We start from the raw sequence: 19,055 nt of genomic DNA, 5'->3' as shown, positions 1-19,055 counted from the left end.
AAAGAAAGTTATATAAATTGTTGTAGTGACTTCTAATGACATCAGCTTCAGCTGTACATGTATATGTACAATATTTAGTCTAGAACCTCCCCCCCCCCAAAAAAAAATAATGCTTACATCTGTTGCGATGATGCTGTCTCTCTCCAAAGTTTGAAAGAGTTGATCAAGAGTTGAAAAGTTTAAACCACACTTCTGGTAGTGATAACATGTCATGTAATGTGTAATACCATTTCAACTGATCCTGATATTCTTTTGGAGCTCTTTAACATTTCAAATCAGACCTACAATTTGCAGGTTACGGAGAAAAAGAAATGAAATTCTAGCAAACCTGAGCATTAAGATGGCATTTTGATGTGTTCAGCATCAAAGGTTTTACCGATCCCCAGTTTGACATGTATCATTGTCTTTGAGCTCCAGGGAAGGGACAACCCAATTAAGTAAAGGTCTCAAGATATGCAGCCCTGAATGCCTCACAGTATGATTTATTCATCGATGATAAAACGCCTCTGTTATGTGCCGCCATTGTTTTATCGAATTCTGTTGTGTTATGCTGCAAGATGTGACAGTGCATAATGTGCTAAATGATATACTACGATATTGTAATGGTATCCTATTCACCAAAATATGACCATACATTCAATTTATCCAATACCTATTCATCAAGTGCCAGCTGCAGCAAATGCATAGAATTGTGACAGTTCCACAAGAGCTGTGTTTGATATAGTGTTATCTCGATTGGCACACATCTCATGGGTGATTCAGATAAAGCAGACAAAGAGAGGCTCAGCAATTAAAGAAAGGGAAGTTAAGGAACTTTATTTCAATACAATGCCATCCATTCATTCACTCGCAAGATAACGCCATGCTTTATGCAGTGTTTTCTGAATTGTTACAGAGCTTGTATGCAATATTTAATGAAGATAAATCAGAGAATTGCAAGTTGTGCAAAGAAAGCAATGCTTAGGTCTATTAAGGGACCCTCTCAAGAGTTTAGACTCTAAATTAGAGTCATGTTTTATCACAATGTTTTCTACATTGTTACAGCAACACTTTAAAAATAACTTATACAGATGTAAGCTGTGCAAAGAAAGCAAAGGCAAGGGCTATTAGGGCGCCTTCAGAGAATGTGTAAAATTGTTTTTCACCGTCCTCCATACCATTCGTTCAGACGAGGTAATGGGGCGATATTGGCTGCCTTTGGGCAACTTGCCGCGCCAGGCCAAGCCCATGCACCTTAAGAACTACAAGGTGATTGGTCAATGCCAAGTGGAAAGATTGAGGTGCCGTTTATTGGACTTGAAAGTTTGTGAGAACTTTTTAATGTGTAGTTGGCATACAGTAGCAGGGCTCGAAATGCTTTTGAGACTTCTTTAATACCTCACAACCCCTTAAAGTTAACTTAAAGGGAAAACTAACATGCATAGACTGTTATGATTGCATTTACCTAGTATGTCCAAACATGGTTGGGAGAAAAAATACTGTGTCCACATGTGGAAAAATGCAAGAATCATATTTTCTCAATATTTCGAGCCCTTAGGTTGTATAAATCTTTTACATTCTAAGAAATGATCCCATTTATATGAGATATCACAACAAAATGTATAAGTTATCAATTTTCTAATGATTTAGATGCTACAGGAGTAGTTAAGCTGGAATATTGAACAAATTCCTACTTGGCCCAATTTTATGGATGGGAAATAAAAAGTTATCTTAAATTTCCCCTCCTCCAAGTAGACCTCAATATAAAACTGCTTTTACCGGGCTTATCTCAGGCGGCACTGTCGAAGTAACGCTTCCCGAGTCTAATCACCGTTTTACTAATACTGGCGATCCATCACTGACTCCATCCTCGTTCCTGGATGAGGAATATATCAATTATGGGTTTATACAAGAGGTGTTGATCCGGCTTCAGTTGAAAAGATTGGCCCTGCTCCAGCCCAGGTTCTGGCAGCCCTGGATTGCTGATGGATAAGGAGGCTGTTGTAGTGGAACGCACGCTTCGTAGATAACTCCAATTTCATGCATTGCCTGAGATCTAATTTAGAGCGGCTTCCTTGGAAGGACAGACACCTGGCTTTGTAAGGATTTCTACTCGGTGAGCATAAAGTAAGACGGATCGGTGGAAGAAAAACACTTCAACACTGCTGTAAAATAGAGGTTGAAGGTGTGCACAAATATCTCAAACGCCAGTAGTTAAAAGTACTTCCAAAGCCAATCTAAATCTGAATTGGTTGGCTTCTACATAACTGACGAAACACACCAGCTTTGCAGGCATGCTGGGGCCAGCAGCTGGCTCTAACAGTAGCATACTAAAGGATTTGTCACACAAACCATTCACATCTAACTCAAACTGCTGTTTAAAGACACTGTGCCTCAGAAAAGTGTCATTTACTGTAACAGATAACTCATTATACTGATACATTCCCAGTCATTTTACATTTTGCAAAGGATGAGTTGCTCTCAAGATAGTCCACAGTATTTTATTGAAGCTGAAGAGTGAGGATTGAGAGTATCAAAGGAACAAGATGGCCGCTTCCTGAGTGATGTAAGAGGCCCAAGGGCTACTTCAACTCTCTGCGTGTTCCTTTTGATGTAAAGGTCTGCCTCAAGTAGAGCTGAAAAAGCAAGCCTTTTAAAGTAAGGGTGATTTAGGAGGTTGTGCTTCGGGTTGGTTTATCACTCGTGAGGGGGGCTCGCGTAGCCATATGTCTGTGTCCTGTGGTGGTGCTCGTGGTGTCGGTGTGACATTCTATGCCCAGGTTCACACATAAATCTGTAGTGTGTGATCATGTTAACACCATACTGTATACTTTAAGCAACACCTATTTTCAATGTGATGGTTTTTAGATCCAAGGAATGAATTCTGAACTAGGAGATCAGAGTCTGATAGAAGGTCTACTTCGGTACACACAGTGTTAGGGAGTGAATGTACAAATGGTAGTCAGATTCAATATCATCAGGTCTATGAATGTCAGAGAACAAAAGAAATGAATTGGGTGACCTTTATTTTGATCTTACTCAAGGATTGAAAGGAACGGAAGGCCTTTGTGATTTCATTAATCAGAGATGTTTAAGATGTGAAAAGAACTTTGAAGACATTTCAGATGGACGTAACTGTTGGACTAAGGTATTTACAGAAAGCTATAGATCATATACTGTAAATGCAGAAATGTTTGCGGTGGTTTTATGTTTGGGGTTTTCGCAGCGACCGTTTCACTGCGAACTTAATACCACCGCAAACATTTTCGTCCAATACTGGAGCAGTATGTGACTATAGTGCTGCCGCAAACTTAACACCACCGCAAACTTAAAACCACCGCAAACACTCCATTTTGGCCTTAGTGCGAAACAAAAACTACGCGAAGTTAAATGCATTTTACAGTACTGTAGTATGTAACATTTAGCATTACTTAAGGCATTGCCAAAAGACCTTTGGTCCTGTTAGGGTATTTTGTGGCCAACTTAACAGATATATATGTATTCCAAGATGATTTACTTTTTTATCTGTTCCATGCTTTATCAAAAAATCTGATGCAAATCCTTGGATAAACAAATAAATTGAAATTAAGTGAAAGTGTTTCATAAGAAAAGGTAGTAAATCATGCATAAAAGGGTCTTCCTACAGTTTTATTTCTAAAGCCGCAAGCGACAAAGCATTAAGATGTTCTCCCTATGCAGCTTACCTTTAAGATGCATGGCAGACACATGGATCACCGATGTTACTTATGGCAGCCAGGCTTCTTATGACGACGTCCCCAAGGTTTTCAGAAATCACCCGAAGGAACGCCACAATCCCTGAAGGATTGTGACTGATTGAGTTTCTCTGAGTTGCATCACCTGTGTTCCTTAGAATAATGCAGGAGGATGCTATCGATTACCTTCATGCATTAGTTTTATACCCGAGGAGTAACCAGCTGTATATACGTCTTGAGTTGGTGGACTACAGAGGGAAACATCATAATTCTTCGCAAATAAATGACAAGAAGACGATTTTTTTTTACTACTTTTGGAGACTAAGAGACAAGATTGTAAAGGCCTTTAACTTCATGGTAGGGAGAAAATGGAGTGTTCGCAGTGGTTTTTAGTTCTTGATTGAAACATGGTGGTAGACAGACAGAAGGCAGAACAAGAATTTTTGCGGCATTGAAGAGGTAGAACAAGAATTTTTGCGGCGGTGAAGAGGTAGAACAAGAATTTTTGCGGCGGTGAAGAGGTAGAACAAGAATTTTTGCGGCGGTGAAGAGGTAGAACAAGAATCTTTGCGGCGGTGAAGAGGTAGAACAAGAATTTTTGCGGCGGTGAAGAGGTTACCACAAAAACCGCTGACATAAATCTATCGAGAAAATGTTAACTTTTACAGTACTATTTGACTTATTCAGAATGTTGCAAGACAGTCTTGTAATACATGCTTGCTTTCCATCGCTTTGTTTGACTACAGGAGGACAACCCACTGTAAAACAAATGAACCTTACCCGATGACTCTATGCTTGATACATAACTGTAGCTGTAGGCCATAGTTTCCACTGTGTGGGAACTGGTAAGGACATTTATTGTGTAAGACTTTTCAAAGGAAAGGCGGGACTTTTCTTATAATCCTTTTGGTGCTTTAAATTTAACTGTCAGCTACATGATGGGTGCTTGGTAGATTTGTGTACAGAGAAGGATGTTGAGAGAAGTTATTTCAGCACCAAGGGAAGGTTTGTGCATTAACTGAATTTTTTTGGCCCCCTCCAATCATTTTGCACTGTTTGTTGGCTACTTCAGAAAACTGGAATTTTCTCAAGACAAAAGTGCTAAACAGGCATCAATTGTATTAATTGATTGATTGATTGATTGATTAGAATAATTCACACCTTTGATAAAAATACAAAAAATAGTTGTATTCACTGTGTGACTCATAGCTAAAAGCACCAAGTGCTCAAACTTTGATACTTGCCTTCTGCTAAATGGTACACCTAACTCACTTGTACCATTAAAACAGGGTGTTCCCAATTCCATGACAACAAAGCAACAATAATGGTGATATTTTACATGTAACTGTTAATGTCCCTTTAATAAGCTTTCTGCTAAATGTGTTCCCAACAAAGTACCATTAAAACTTTGTGTTTCCAATTCCGTAACAACAAAGCAACAATGGTGATACATTACATGTAATGCATGTAATGTCCCTACACCTACACCATGTGTACAATGGAGCTGACGCTAATTGGTGTATCTTTAGAAAAACCTAGACCCATTGCCAACAGTTTGCCGACATTTGTCAACAGTTTCAGTTTGGAGCTAATTAGGGATCCTGTTGTAGTCAATAGAGAACGTCCATGGTCAGCATAGTTGGAAAGTAACGTTCGCACAATTGCGGCTCATTGAACGAGACCGCAGGGACAGTTGGGCTGATTAGGAATTGGAAGAGAAATGGTAGTAAAGACAGAACATTGCCGTGGCCGCTGATTTACGAGGCCATTAGTGCCGTCTTATCCTGCCGGATCGTAAAGGTCCGGCTCGCCGCCTTGTTACAGGTAAGTGAAGAAAAATACGACGATATTCACGGCGAAGTTTTGACTGCTGTCGGTGCCCACTTTACGACGAGCAGTGATTGTGGTGTTGTGAATGCTATATGATGTTTGATTAGAGTCAGGGACTGGCCTATGACAGCCGTTACAAATTGGACTAATGGGTACTCGATGTAAGACAAGTTGAAATGTGACTGCAAAGTTTTGCAAACTTTTTCAGACTTTCAAATTAGAAAGTTGTCCTTTGAAATATCCTCCCGTCAAAGCAGCCGCGCCAATTAGGATGCATATTTGATATTAATATGTTAAGACGCCTTCCTCAGTGACCTACAAAGTAATCATTTATTGATTTAATGGCAGGAAAAGAAAAGATTTGTTGTAGTCTTCGAAGCTCTCAAGGATTTCTCATCAACGCTTCCATAACTCACTTCCTAAAACATGGCCGTGAAAAGATTATTCATATAGTTACATGCATTCTTCTGATGTGATAAACTTCTCCCACTCTTCTGAATTGATATTGAAGGTTCTGGTAAGACAGAATGTATTGACCGAGGGAGACATTAAAGGTTTGAACAGGAATAAGAACATCAGTCTGATTTTGCACCCCTGGTAGAGGAAACCTGCGGTAATGTGTTATTGATTGTAAATCTTAGGCCTCAGGCATTCTTCAATAATGAAACAGTAGTCATTTTGCCAAGCCTTTATGCTAATAGTTTCATCAGTCATATATCTGGGTAAGGGCCGATGTAATGTTCCCTACATTAGTAATAAGTTTGGTTGCAAATTATGTCACTTTTGTTGTTCACCTTGTAGTGTCTAGTGGCACGTACATATAGGTCAGCAAGTTTCCTGGCTGTTTCTGTAGCTGGGTATATTTCTACGGGGAGGGTTTGCTAGCCCTTTCCCTTTAACATGCTGAAGGAACCTTCTTGTACATGGGACCCCCATTTCACGTCCCTTCACAAAGACAGGTGCAGCCCCTCCAAGATGCCCCTTCCTGGGACTTGAACTGGGTCTCCCAGTTACCAACTAATTGGAACCAGGAGCTCAACCGTGAGGCTGCTGCCAGTTGAGCTACGGGGACATCTCTTGCAGTAGTTAACTATGCTTGTATGTATATGATTAATGCTGTAGCCAGACAATTGCAGTTCATTTTGAAGCAGTCTACTCTTGTGATTCCGCCCACAATGAAGGCACTGTTTGAAGAAAATTGCTGCCTCGGGTGAAGGTCAAAGATCTGAGCTGAAACTGGCATTTAATTTGTGGTTCCCCGTCTCTGGGTGTTATTGATTGTGACTCCACGGAGACTATCGCTGCCTCATTCAGCCTGAAAGTGCTTGGAGTTGCAGAATCATGTCCTATTGGTCCACGTTTCCCTTCCTGAGATAAGAAATGCTCTTTGAAAGAAAAAGGGTTGAGACAATTACAAGACTGCAAGTGGAAGAAAGTTTTAGATTTGCCAGAACTTTTACTGTTTAAAAGTCTAGTCCTCCTCTTCACCTATTTGTTTTTTCTGTCGGTCTGTCATCTGTTGGTGATGTCACAGCAACAGTTAACAGCTGTGCTATCACATGTAATTTTTTTCCTCCTTGCTATCACATGAACCTTTTATGCAACCAATGGTTGAAAGTATTGCCATGTCCTTGGCCGGGATCTATGTTAAAGGAACATTTCTCCCTGGGATCATTCTAACTGGAGATAAAGGGCAGGATTGTCTGACAATTGGTCTAATTGTTCCGATGTTGCAATGTTTTTTTTCCTCCTTACTATCACATGTTCGCGATATGCGACCAACAGTTGAAAGAATTGCCATATCCTTGGCCTGGATGTGTGATAAAGGAACTTGTCTCTCCGGTATCGTTCTCACTGGAGATAAAGGGCAGGATTGCCTGACAATTGGTCTAATGTGAGCCGTGCTTCTCCGGGCACCTAATGGATCCCTTGGGCCGGGCCTCGTTTACGGAAGGTCACCGGTTATGTGGCCCGAAACTATATATACGCCCTGCATATAGCTCCAAAACCCAGCAGTAATGATTTGTTGTGGACCGAGGTCAGACAGTTCATGAAAAAGTCGTGGAGAAAGTAGTCACCGATTGGCTGTCAACTGGGCGGGTTAAAGTTTCCATCTCCTTCTGAGAGCCCTAGGGTTTGACTTCTGGCACATTGCTGAATGAAATGTTGCCTTATTTAAACTAACAGTAAATTTCACCTGTTGCTAGGCAAAACTGAAAGAAATAGAGTCGTTGGTGTATGTCAAAAGTAGGGGTTTTAAGATGCCAATGATCTATGAAACCTTTTATCTCCTTCGGAGAGCCCCCAAGGGTTTGATTTCTGGCACATTGCTGAATGAAATGTCGTCTTATCGAAACTAACAATAAATTTCACCTGTTGCATCAACTTTTGGCGAGCCATAAAGAAGATAAGACAGTTTGTGTTCATCAGAAGTAGGGGTTTTGGGATGTCAGTAATCTTTCTGTGAAACTTTAGGAGTGATGATAAGAAAGCTGGGGGTATTTTCTGTTGGCTGTAAGTTTTATACATTTATAATTGTTATCAAGAAGAATAACAATTGTATAATAACAGCTGTATAATAGGTTTTGATTATGAAAATCTGACTACTCCTATACTAGGAGGAGAAAAGTATCCTAAAAATGACATGCAAGGAGGAGAAAAGAATCATAAAAATGACATACAAGGTAACATTCGGTCTGTTCTGCAGTTCTGCGGTAAGTTTTACGAGTGCTATGTGTGCCTCGCCCCTGTCACAGCCTGTTGATCGTCACTGTTGCCACTAGAAACAAATAAAACTACAGCTGACAGAGAGTATGGAAAGGCCAAGGATTGGCATTCTGTGACCCTAAATCCTGTCACACTTTCTCTCTACAGACATAAGGCCACGGTAATGCCGCCCTTAAATCTTAATCGTCTTCCAATCTTCAGTCACCGAGGCAAGTCAAATGTCGGTCTTGTTAGTTTTCTGGGCTTCCATTTTCATCATCTTCAGCGCCCACCTTTATAAAGGTTTTGTCCTATGTGGTGGCCCTGCTAGTTTAGGGAATTGTTTACCCTTCAAATGTCATTTAAAGCAATAGGACTCACGTAAGATATATGCATTCTTCAAAGTTTAGGTATCCTTCCGAGAGGCAAACAAATTTGTCGTTTGATTGTAACGGTGCCCGCGAGGTCAGAGTATATTGCGTTCGGAGTTTGAGATGCTGATACACCTGTCAGAGTTTAGCATAACAATGTCCCAGAACAACGGAAGAGGTTTTGCTCAGTATGGCAAAAGTTACATAAACTGCTATAACTCCAAAATATGTACAGTGAAGAGATTCGAAATAAGAATGCTAGTCTTTTACAGAGGTATTCCTTTTCTGGTTGGATAATAAAAAGTTGTTAATAGTCAGCCTCTGTCCTTAGTGCTGAAATGGTACTGACTGGTTGTAATACAGTAAGTTATTTTGGACTGATATCGTTCTTTTACAAAGTAAGGATACCTAGCTATATGTAATGCTGAATTACTGCTGTTCCTATGGGTGAAATAGGCATCTTGACTGAATTGCCTTTGCTATTGTACCATAATGGCATGGTTCCTAGGACTCTAGACATTAGAGGGCGCTATCCCTAGTGCTGAAATTCTGAATGCTGTTCTCCCCGTGTGTCCCACGAGCAGGTCAATAACACTGATGTCGTTAATGAATATACAGTTTGAATCAGGGACAGCCTTATCCACCCATCTATTCATGAATGCTGTCAATGCTATTTAGAGTCGTGAAATTACACGACTACAGGTCTTTCACTTGGGGACAAATGGCAAGAGATAAGCCTGGAGCAGGATGAATACATGAATAACCTTGCATTAATCTGTGGTGTGATTCCATTTCATGGGCAATTTTCACAGATGAGGTTCGCTATTGTTATGGTGAGAACCATTGATTTCTTCACAGAATCATGATTATCGGGAGTCTAAAAGAAGTTGATTCCAGTGTTATAGTTGGATTTACTTGAATGTATGTCTCTCTTAAGGCCCTCTCTTTTTTCTTTGATTCGTAGTCTGGTCATTTGGGATGGAACGTCGTAACCAAACATTAAGGAGAATCAATTCTAGAAAAGGGAGATGGGTAGGAAAACCTGTTGGGACTCTGGTGGTGTCAGAAACACACAACAACCTACTTCATTCAAAGGGAGATACTACTGAAGCTGATTTATCACTGCCTGATTCTGTAGCTCTCAGATGTAAGCAATGCTTTGATTTCACAAATCAGAATCATGCTGGTATGTTAGTACTTGTTGATAAAAGTATTTGATAGGTCATTTTGAAAGTATCTTGCAGTTCACTGAATACTCAGAATAGTTCAATGAACTTGACTTCTTGTGGAGTAAGTACAAGGTTATCATATCCAAGATTGTCCCCTTATGTTTTTCTTGTTAACAATTACCAGAGCCAGCTCAAAAGTCAGGCAGTATACTGAAAATGAATGCAATTAAGTTTGATGTTCGCGGTTTTTGTGGGAACCTCTTCACCGCGAACTTAAAACCACTGTGAAAATGCTTGTTTTGTCTTCTACCCACCCACCCACCTACCACCTTGTTTCAACTGCGTACCAAAAAACCACAGCAAACACTCCATTTTCTCCCTACCGTGAAATTAAATCACCGCAAGCTTAAATCCATTTACAGTAATTTCCTACAGAGGAAAAGCATTTTACACAAAACCTGCTACCCTAACTGAAAAAAAAAAATTCGGGAAATTGGTTACCTTACCAGACGGATTTGAAAGAAGATGTTCATTTACTCCAAGTAAAATCGAAGTCCTCGTAACTGTTTTATGTAGATTGATGTCAATGTGAGGAACATCTTCCCGTCTTCTTGGGACGGCTTGATTTTTCATCTGATATCGGAGACTCTTGTCAACTAGTAAGGAAGAAATCAATAATCTCTACTGTGTAAATGAACCTTGTGGGAATTGTTGACTCAGTAGTTTTGTCCGGAAAACTGGGTGCTTCTCAAGGTTTCACATATGTCACTGTTCTGTGGAATCTGTTGGCAAATAGCCATTGTTAATCTCAGTCGCCCCGAGAATGATGCTAATGATGTTTTAGATAAAATCTATGATTGTAAGACAGCCATCAAACGACTCTGGTAATTCTAACTGTACAAAAAGTTTGATTGTAAAACTTGTCTTGTAGACCCATTTTTTGTATTTTCGGTATGCAGCTTTTTTTTCCAAATTTGATTTTTCCTTGAAAGTGAACTGGAATTGTTAGATGGATGTAACCTTCTCGCTGCTGCCTAACTTTGTACCCAATAGTGAATGGGGTGCCAAACGGCTACGGTTAAAACGCACCACTGTTGTCAAATAGGATTCTTACATTGCACAAAAGAACAGTTAGAGTACACAGAAGAAAATATCAGCAATATGTATGTGCCATTTTTGTATTGTAACTGCCTCTTTCTTGTCCAGAAACATGAAGGATATATTAGGCTGTTATCATGGCTAAACTTTCCCACTGCAGTTAACTTTCTGTCAGCAAAATGTGGTAGAAGTTTTAAGACATCTGATTGGTTATGAATATGAAGGAAAGCGCGAGAAAATGAGTGTACATCCAGAATGCTCACTGCCTGATCCCCAAGCCCCTTTACAGACAATGAGGGCGTGCCCCTACATGGCATGCTGTACTTAACATGTGATCACAGTCATTTGGAGTGCAATGATTGAGGGAGGCTGACATCGTGTGTGTGATATTCAACAATCGTCGCTGTCTTGAATTTGGCCTAATCAGAAACTAGGAGCTCACTTCAGCCCTTGTCAAAGTTTATTTGATGACTGTAGTAACCTGGCTCTAGATTATTGGTAAAACTACATAATTCAGAAATCTTGCTTTGTTTTTAGAAAGTTTTGTCGAGATAGATTTGGTAATCAGAGAAGTAGAGAATACTCATCTAAGGATTATAAAGTTGCAATACACAGGAAAAATCAGAGAGTGGCTTGTAGCTTCTTGTTTACTTTCATCTTTCAAATACAATAAATACAGCTCTGGAGATTTTCAACTAACCATTTTTATAGGCAGTGCATGGGTAATTGGTTAGACATATGGGCAATTTTCCCTACACCTATCTGTATAGCAGAAAAAAAATGTATCCATTTCATGTATTCAAATCCAATCTGAGATTAAGGTTGCCTTTATGATGGTGGTTGTAGCAAGCTAAACTTGAAAGTGTGTGATCTATCTCAATTGGGGCTTACAATCAATTTTTACAGAGGTGCAATTTCTTCCACTGTGCATACCAATGGCTTGTTCTTGGATGAAAGGGATTATTTTGCTCCATTGCAATCAGTCTGTATCTCGCACAGTTTAACCCTCAGAGCACGGATGAGAGGAGGGACAAGTGTTATCGTGTTTTGTCATCTTATCGTGTCATGCATCAGCAGACAGCTGCAGCTGCATGTATCCCATCTATCAATTATCCGGCGTTATCTGATTGCGGTATGATGTCACACCGTGAGCTGGCATGTAGTGTTGGATTCAGGTATTAAAGGTATTAGATTCAAGACTTGGTTCTTTTTGTGGGGAGATAGGATGTCTGGTATACTTTGCATAATGAATGACAAGATGTATTGTAGCTTTGCTGGCAGGTGGAATCTCACTGTTTCAAAATGATGTCATTTTAGTGTACAACTTTGTTGTTTTATTGCTAGGTGCTAGGAGACGGTTTACTAAAAAACTATCACTTATCCATTCCATACGCTCATTCCATTAACAGCAGCATTTCCGATGGACTTCGAATAACATGGCAGAGCCCAGCCTTCAAAATGTGAACCACAATGCAAGTGTACAAATCTGTTGTTTTAGTGCTAGGTGCGGGCACAGTGTTTACCTGTGGCATCTATTTTACACTTGAGAAGAAAACTATTCCTTATCCATTCCATTCTCACAGGTCATTTACAGCTTGAAATCAGAAGCCGTAGATAACGAGAACCTTTTGTAACAAGAGGCAGCCCAGCCCTCAGTAATTGAGCAACAATGCAAGATTTATTACTCCAGAGGAAGAAGGAGTAAGTTGGAAATCCAAGAAAGTGCTCCGATCCCTTGGAAGTGCTTTGAGGGAACTCCCACCTGTATGCCCAGTAATTAGATCCCAGCAGCCCCAAGGCTAAAGCTGATTTAATTGTGATCATCAGTGGTTCCAAGGCTCCTCCCGGTGTTCTTATCTAGGAAGTATCCTAGCAACATCAGTACATCTCCCCATCTTCTCCATTCTCTTGTGTACACCCTTCAATCTCGTTAAAGCTTGCACGCATACCCCAAAGGGCCATACCTACATCCCACCCTACTTACGCATGCAGGACCATAGCCACAGCAAAACAAGACCAGAGACAGCCGCTGATTCAATAGGTTTAGTTCAGCTTCAGCCATATTTCTGGGCCATAAAACACCAGATTACAAAGGTGGAGGAAAAATGGACAGCGGCGTAAAACGCTGACAGTTGAAGCCATGAATGATGTATGTGTGTGCCATTGAAACGCAGTCTTGGTAATAGAACTACTCTAAACTGTAATGCAGTAAAGTCGCATTGTTACTTTCCAGAGCCAGCCAGTCTGATTGTTGCTTATACTTTATCATGCGGAACAAGTCTGCTGTGTTTCATTCTCGTACAGTCCTAACAGGAAAACTGGCAGGCTCTAAAAAGGCCTGTTCACCTGCATTGTAGTGATGATGAATGCCTTTCATTTCATTTCAAGTTTCAAGGACCCCATGCTCTTACATTGTAATTCTTTGCATTCCTTACCACTGGTGCAAACTTTTGGTGAGTGCTGCTCAAGCTTGAAATGAAGTAGCCCTTGAGATCTCAGATGATCCGATACATTATCTTAAAGCTTGAAGACCGGATTAATGGAAGAGGCCATGCTCTTGTGGCCTGGTGATATCAAAGAGTGAACTTGAGTGTTTGCTGGCATTGTTAAGACGGTCTTGCAAGGCACAGAGGAAGGCTGACCCGATCGACACTTGACTACAATGTTGGCAGAAGTGCACACACTAACACCTCATTGAAGTGCAAGGAGGTGCCTTAAGTTTTCTTAAGAGCCATTCAGCTGTCGAGAGCCTGAAAGGTTTGAAGACGAATGGAGCAGCCCGGGCCATCCAATACACTCCTAATGAAAGATCAAACCGCCGAGACATGTTCTGGTGCTTCTGCAAGAGACTTGAATCCACGAGAGTCCGACAGCTCTTCCCCGTCGTGTCTGAACTGTTTGTGCTGATGATCCGTCACCACGCTAGCAGGACAGGCAATACCAGTTAACGTGGGAGACTTAGTATGGGGATGCACGTATCTTTCCCATCTAGGGTGCAGGCATGGGATTGAATGATAGTCTAGCATGCTCTTAGCTAGCTATGTCCCCAGCTATTCAAAATGATTTAACACACTACGATTCAGTAGCTCTTTACTGAGCACTGTAGATTCCAATGGAAGAAGGCATTGCTGTCCTTGGTACTGATTACATTGCTGTATTTATCATTGAGAGAGCTTCGGCTATTATGGCTATGGAAATTGTGTAGCTTTGTTTTGTTGACTTATACAGCACTGTTTTGTACTTCTGCATAAAGTGAGCCTTTGTTTCCAAGCTTTTCTTATATGAGGTTGTACAAGAGCGGGATGGTAGCCAAGCTTTCCCGTACTTTGGTAGTAAAGCTGAGCCCAGCCCATTGTCGCCTTTTTTACGCATGTACCTCACAATGCAGTGTAGTTAAAGAGGATTGCTTAACAGGCCAGATCTTTTTAAGTGCTTGTATGTATTGGGAATCAAGTGCCTTGTGGGAGGAATGTAGTTGACCTAAATGCAATTTACTTTACAGTACAGTAATTCTTGTTTCTTTCACTGTAACTTTATGTTCACTGTTTTCACGCTCACCTCTGTACCGTGAACTCATCATCACCGTGAAAAAAACTGTTGTCATTATTTATAATTCGTTCACTTGCCGCCACTGTGAAGTTAAAGTTGATTGAAAATGTTCATTATCCTTACACTGTGAAATTTTGCTACCGTGAAGATAGAGTGAATTACAGTATGTTGCTGACTAGACTGTCCAAACTTTGTAAGCCTTTTTGGGACTTCCTGTTATGACAGGCTAAACTTTGACTCAACAATTATAGATAATTGACAAAAGAAGTCCAAACAAACTTTTGGTTTGTATTTATAGCTTCCTTTAAGAATGAAAATTATTTATTGATTAATTAATTAAAGTTTATCACTAGGCCTGTTCTTTCGTCAAGCCTTATCTAGCTTTAGGTTGTTTCTACACTCGATCTTGGTGGGCACTTGTGGAGGAGCAGTTTTCCACGTTCTATACAATGAGCACGATCTACTTTAAGAATCTTGCGTTCTCAAGATACTATGTAACTGGAATAGGCAAGATGTGAAGCAATTGGAATGGCCAATCAAGTCAGAATGTTTTTATATCTAATAGCAACTCCCTTTCTGTGTTGTGAGAAACGAAGAGTTGACGAAGAAAGGTGTGTACTTGAAACAGATAGATTTTATCTTAGATTCAAGAATGCACACTTAGTACGGGCTCGGTCAGTCGTTGTTTCAACAGCTGATCCCGTTCGGATTAACGTCTAGACGTTCCCAACAGTAGCCTCCTTTGCATTAGACTTTGCAGAAATTTCGCACGTCTATGCCAATCATCCTAAAGCTTTTTTAAATATCCGTTTCTTCGACCAGAAGGAAAGCCCCTTTGCTGGCATTAGAGAACCTTAGTATATGTTGAAAATCACTAATCAGCATTCCCCCCAAAAGATAAACACCAGTGTTTCAAGACGTATTTGACGGAGTCCACCCAATAGTATGTTGTACAAGGTACAAGGCAGTACGTTCTGGTGAGTCTTGCCCCGGTGCCGACCTGTTGGGACTCAGGAAAGGCCATCATCAGCTGTTGCTTGTGTCCCGGCAGCGACATTACGGAGTCGTGAAGCAGACCGTGAAATTGCTGCCTGATCCATCCCTTTTACACAATGCTCAGGGGCAGAGACCAGACAACAAGTAAAAAGCCATGCCTCATCTGGAGAAGCCTCGAGAGTGGTTTGTGGTCCATCCATTTTAAGGTCACGCCAGGGCAGTCTCCAGGACCCGTCCTGGGATGGAAATTTCCTTGATGGGAAGGAGAAAAGGTTCACTCTGTCCAAAAAATCTGAACTTCATGACATGAAATTGCTGAAAATGTATTTTCGTAAGCTTAAAGATTGTAGATAAAAAAACGAAAATCAACAAGACGGGCTCCCAAACAATGATGGGATGGAAAAATGATTCAAAGCTGGGGACATCCCTGGGCTATGCCGACGTAATTAACTAGTTCTCAGACTTTTTAATGTAAAATTGTCACACAAGAGGACATCAGGAAAACAGAGGGCTGGGGTGAAAACTTGCATCTGACTCTGTTCACTCCCGAAACTGTGTGTGCCAAAGTACAGATTTCCCGCTCAGACTCTGTTTTCATGTTGATTTTCCAATCAAGCATTACTTCTTTGAATTCTTTGAATCCAAGAACCAATGAGTTATATTGGTTTGGCCTTAACAGGACATTTCTGCTGACTAATGTCAAGGCAGTCCAGTTCTTTGACAGTGGAAATGTCCTTATCTTGATATAGAAGGTTTAAAGTTGTCATAACTTATCCCTTCCCTTTTGCACAATCCTCGGGGCAGACAGAACATCAAGGAAAAGCCATACTTTGTCTTTGAAGCCTTCATTTTAGTTTACAGTTCATCCATTTTAAACAGGGGGGTTCTGATGATATGTCATGAAATTCACCTGTTTGACAGTGGAATGCTTTTATTTCAACTGGTGAGATGGAAGGACGTCATAACTTTATTTTCTTACTTTTACACAATCTTGGGTACAGAGAAGAGTCTGAACAGGAAACAGGCATATTTTGTCTTAACAGCTGTCAGCCTATTTTACAGTTGATCAATTCTCAACAGGAATTTCCTCCTGGAACATCCAGGAATTTCAGTCATTGTAAAGCAAAGAAAGTACACTATCATGACTTTGTCCCAGCTTCATGCCATTACCCAGGAGATACTTCCAAATGGAGCGCATGGTGATACTGCTTTTTGTAGGAACGATACATGTACCTGAAATGAAACAGGCAGTTATGAATCATAGCTACTGTAAAGGTTGTATCGCAGTCACACACAATACATCTCTGATGGGTGGAACTTAGATCTGAAGTCGGGGGAAATGGCACCCCGGTATCTTCCATTTTCAGCTGCATTCAGGCTTTAGTGTTGGCAGTGGCGTCTTGAGACACGCTGGAACCTTTAAAGCGAGGTCTGTCACCCGGGGGCAAGAAGTCGACTTTGATGGAAATGTAGCGACTCTTTATGGAGAGGGATGACACACTGAGGATTTATGTATGAGAACTTCCAGCCCCAAGAAAGGAATTTCATGAGGAGTTTTATTGCTGCTGACGTCTGAGTAACTGGAAGCAGAGAGTTGACAAGGAGAGAAGGGAATCTTTAAGGGAAAGGCTTACCTAACATGACATGGCCTTTTAACCTCTACTGTGCTAACATAACCTTTGCCTTCTAATAAGCCCCTTGGCTGATTTCATGTCTGGCAACAAATGTAGACAATCTTTAATCCCTGTTCTTACTAGACATGGTATTAGGTTTGTTTAAGGAGCACAATAGATTCAATATTGCTCTCTACTTACAAACCTAGTGGGGCAACCACCTGGCACAGGCAACCACCTCCAGTCATACGTCACATTAAAAAAAGTCCAGTCCATTTTTACATATGCATGTAGTTAACCCCACCCTGTTCCGAGCAACCACCTGTCCTCAGCAACCACTTTTCCTCAGTCCCTAGAGTGGTTACTGAATCCATATTTCACTTAACAAAACTAACTGGAAATGACCCAAAAAAAATGTTATAATCTAGAGAGGAAGAAAATGTTAATTACTGATATTGACCACTGGTCAGGTGGTATATATAGTTCAAATCATCCCTTGAAAATGTGAAGGGACAGAACTTGAAAGATGCCCAAAGAATTGAGTTAATAGGTAGTTCGTGAGAAGGGGACCTTTTTCCTTAATGGAGAAATGGCTTACAGCAATTCCTGCGGCTTCCCTTAATGTCACACCCTGGCTGCTGCAGTAGTGCATGGTTAACGGACTTGGTATTTACCTGTAAGCCGTGAAAAATCAGTTTGTAGTGGTGGAACTCTCCTGTGAATACCTCTGTGTGGAAGCTCGAAGAGGTATGCGTATACAGCTAGCGATATAACATTTTATTGGAGCCCATTCAAATTCATGGGCCGTACAGTTTTGCTGTGCATGTCACTGTCAGCAGGTATGATTGTGGTGATCCGTCTTGCTGGATGGATTTTTTAGACTTGAAACTTGTTATGTGTAAGCTATCTTTGAAGGGAATGTTGTGAGTATTAGGTGATCTACCTGAGAAAGAATATCTTTGCATTCTTTCGAGAACCTGTTACGCACGCACTCCTTTGAGCTTGCTTGAAATCTTCTCATGACTATGCTTTCTCTACTTCTTCATTACTTAAGGCAGTGTAGTTCTTTCCATGTTGTAATCTTTTACAAGTTCTACAATGTTTATGTAGTTCTTTCTTTGTCATCCATGGTGTCTCTTCCATATAAAGTATAAGTTTATGTATGACATGGTCTTTGTTCTACTAAAATTTAGCTGTGCCCAATGAATTGTAGTCTTTTGATTTGAACTTTTAAAACAAGTTGCGAGTAATGGGAGTACGTTTCTGGCATGTTTTTGTCGAACACTAAGACCAGATGGCTGCAACTGGGCACTTATTCCTCACTGATGTCACCTAAGAGGGTCTAAAAGCAGACATGGGATTACCAGAGCACCTGGCATGGCAGACTCCGCACATTTATAACATTGACCTGTCCGCTGTAAGCCCTTCCCCTTCACCCCTTTGCAGATAAGACAGATAGTAGTGATGTAGTCTGCTCTCTCATATATCAGTGGGCTTTATTGAAGGGGACTGTCTGTCTAATGGGCTGAGGACTTCTACATGTACATGTACAAGGCTGGGAAGAAATCGTGGGAAACTTGAGAGAATCAGATAACTAGAAAAATATGATTCCGTAACTTTTCTGCTCAATAGATTCTGAACGTTTGGACAAGTATTCTGTAACATACTGGAATAGATTTAGCTTTTGAGAATGTTATAAGTTGTTATTGTTATTTACTAGATAGTCTGCCTTACCCCCTTCTCTTATAAAAGGAAGATCTTGGTAGGAGCGTACAATACCGAGCATAGATATATTGTACCAGAAATGAAAAGGAACTATCTCTTTCAATGTGATCAATTGGGGCGAAGGCTCAAATTACCTAATTAGATGCATAAACCTTGACACCATGACCTGTGACCTCATGTGAAACCTATTCAGTAAGTGCCAGTCACTGCAGCATGGTGTGGCTTCTAGAGCGAGTGTTTCCATGGTTGCTCATGTCTTTTCGCATTAAAGTTTCTTACTAAGCCCATTCCGTCTCCTTACATCCT

General features: G+C 40.7%; 1 protein-coding gene across 1 annotated transcript in view; it reads left to right on the top strand.

The window, feature by feature from the left end:
* The window catches only part of LOC136435121 (stabilin-2-like), a 138,308-nt gene that overhangs the window by 56,788 nt on the left and 62,465 nt on the right, over window positions 1-19,055 (top strand). The window lies entirely within an intron of this gene.

This window comes from Branchiostoma lanceolatum, chromosome 5 (assembly GCF_035083965.1).
Source record: "Branchiostoma lanceolatum isolate klBraLanc5 chromosome 5, klBraLanc5.hap2, whole genome shotgun sequence".
NCBI classification, from domain to species: Eukaryota; Metazoa; Chordata; class Leptocardii; order Amphioxiformes; family Branchiostomatidae; genus Branchiostoma; species Branchiostoma lanceolatum.
The sequence above is the reverse complement of the archived record's forward strand: the minus strand, read 5'-3'. Positions and strand labels throughout refer to the sequence as shown.